This window comes from Sinocyclocheilus anshuiensis, unplaced genomic scaffold, assembly GCF_001515605.1.
Source record: "Sinocyclocheilus anshuiensis isolate Anshui unplaced genomic scaffold, SAMN03320099.WGS_v1.1 scaffold1024, whole genome shotgun sequence".
Lineage (NCBI taxonomy): Eukaryota > Metazoa > Chordata > Actinopteri > Cypriniformes > Cyprinidae > Sinocyclocheilus > Sinocyclocheilus anshuiensis.
Genome location: NW_015552843.1, coordinates 1,266,633 through 1,269,654, shown reverse-complemented (window position 1 = coordinate 1,269,654; position 3,022 = coordinate 1,266,633).

Here is a 3,022-nt window from a genome sequence, read left to right as displayed (position 1 = left end):
TATTAGTGGTGTCTGTTTATAAGTACTAAAAAGCTGTCACTCACCTTCAGTTCATAGCGATCTCACAAAGATAGCCTATACCTCAATACCTCAACAAAAACTCCAAGGATTTGAGCGGTGAGTGGATTCTAACTTAAACGCCTCTGATTCAAGAAATCAACAGATATACTGTGATTGGCTACATTGCTCAACACAGCAAAAACACGTTAAAATAGAAATTGGTCTCTAGAGCGCAAACCATAATGCACTGTATAGTTAGCAAAATCTGCAATGAAATGCAATTATTACTGCTTTAACTGAGGGTGCTATTGATTTCGTTTGAGGGTGCTTAGCACCCTCTAGCATCCCTGTAGAACCAGGCCTGACTCATAACACAAGACACTGGTTAACCTACTGGCTACGAATCTGAATTAATAATTTTGTGAACGGATTCAGAAAAATCCAGTGATTTAGTGTTGGTGATTTAATTTATTCACTGGAATTAATTAAATTACTAACACTTGTGTAGAGGGAAGGCTTGTCAATGTACCTGTCATACAAGACAGATGAAGGTTCTGAGTGTGTCAAGTATGTGAGTTTGTGAGAGTGGCTGCAGAGAATCAGACCATCGGGGCCAAACTGCTCAGTCATATAAGCTTCCTGTTGATTGGTGGAGACTGGAACAGATATGATGTCCCCAACCATGAGCATAAGAGAATGCAAGCAGAATGTTCTGTACTGTCCATTCAATGAAAGAGAAATCCCACATTGGCTCACATTCGGGAGGGGTAAAGAACTGTTTTCTATTTACATGTTTTTTTTTTTTGTCCAAATAGGCAAGAAGGCTGCACTGGTTGGAATCCCTGTTATTACAGGTTATAATATATAAGTTCATCTTCAAATTGACAACTGTCAAATTTAATCTTTTAGAAAAGCATTATGTTCAGTTCTTCTGTTCTGGAAACCTCTTACATGAATCACACACCTTGTCACATCTGAAATGTGTTTCCGCTGCACTCAATTTCCTGAAACTCTTGTTTATCCTGGGGTGGCCTATACTAAGTGAACAGAGCCTTCAGATTTTGAGAGAAGCGTCAGAGATTTGCTGTAGGTCTGTGACAGTGTGATAAGGCCCTGCAGGCAGACATCCATTAAACTTGAGGCTCTGCTGATGATACTGTGAACTGCAGAGGAGTTCCTTCTCTCAGCCTTATCGTGGAGCAGATGAGTGGTCATAGCTCCTCACAGGAGGAAACATACAGCCTATATTTGTCCTGGAACATATGTGTGTGTGCATATGCTTGTCTGTGTCCGTAGGGCTTTTAGACCTGCAATATCTGCCAGAAGAGCATTTGAAACCAAATCCTAATTATTTTCCCCAATTAAATCACCTATAGTTACAGATTGTGAGGGTGAATGTTTGCTGACTTGGCTTGAGAGTTATGTCCTGTGGAAGAGACCCTTTCTGATCAAACCAGTATGATTCAGCTACTAGCAAAACTACATTTCAACAGTCTCTTGGCGAGAGGTCAAGAGGTCCTTGTCTCCTCCAAACAAAGGTCGTGAGGCCAGGAATCTCTGGTGACCCTAAAATGTGGTATTTTGAGTCATTGTGTTTAGGTTCTCTTACAGTTTAGAGGCTGTTCATGACACCAGTAATTTGTCCACATTGTTTTTTTTTTCTAATTAATTGAACAGGTTTTTAAAATCACAAAAGAAAAAAAATCAAAATCATAAATACTATTAGTAGGCTATATAAAGGGGTGGTTCACAGTTTTTTTTTTAGGCTTGATTGTGTTTATGGGGTGCAGTCTAACATGTGTTAATTCTTCGTTTTTTAAAAAAACGCATGATTTTTCACATAATTTACCCTTATTCCACACCGCTCTGTCCCTTCTCTTGAGAAACGTGCTAATCATTTCCTACTTTTATGAAGCCCCGCCCTCAGAAATAGGCGATGGGCTCTGATTGGTTAGATAGCCCAGTGTGTTGTGATTGGCTAAACCGCCTCTAGTGCGCACCTAATGGTGCCGCCCCTCACCTTAGCGGCATGTGCTCCAGTTGTATTATAAACAATGGCGTCGTTAATATCGCTTATCAATTTGAGCCCGATTGAGAAGCAGAGGATATTATTGAAGAGGATTGTGCAGAACCTGTGCAAGCATGGCTTTTAATGGTAGGCCTATGTTTTTTGTTTGTTGTTGTCTCATACTTTTAGATATGCTGTTATTTGTAAATGCTACTGCTTATGTTAGCTTTTAATATACGGTTTTATCCTGATTAAAGCTTTAAAGGGGTCATATGATGTTGCTAAAAAGAACATTATTTTGTGTATTTGGAGGCGACAGGGACGAGGGACGTGCGGATCCATTTGCAAAGCTTTATTTCAAAGGCATAGTCAGAAACAGGCGAGGGTCAGACAATGGCAACAGGTATATTGAGGGCAAGACACAAGAATAATCCAGTAAATGGGCGTGGTCGATCTCCGGCGAACAATGTCCAAACAGGATAATCCAAAGGGTTAATCCAAACACAGGTGATGGTCCAGGCGAGGGGTAAACAGTATCCGAACAGGGTGAGATGAGAGGGGTAATCCAGGATGCACAGGCAAGAATCAGAACACGAGAAAATAGGCAAGGCAAGACTATGACTAGACTATGGAAAACTCAAACAATGACAGGGAACTGGCTCCGTCGCAGCTAGTTAATGAAATCCAAGTAAAAAAATGCTATAATTTTTGCACCTATAGGTGAAAAATCTTTTGATTTGATATGTTGCATGTTGCATTTAGCTAACAGCTTTTTTAAATCTCTGTATTTTAGCATTTGTTGATGGTGAAAATCAGTTATACTGGGATCCTGGTCTAAAAAAATATTAAAAATGCAAAACACACCTGATGCGAATTCTTTGCTCTTCATTTTCTATAAGCAGAGTTAACAGACCCTGTTGTATTTTCTTGTAATTTATTAGTCAAGTCAAGTCAAGTCTGCTTTATTGTCAATTCTTCCACATGTACAGCACATACACACAGAGAATTGAAATT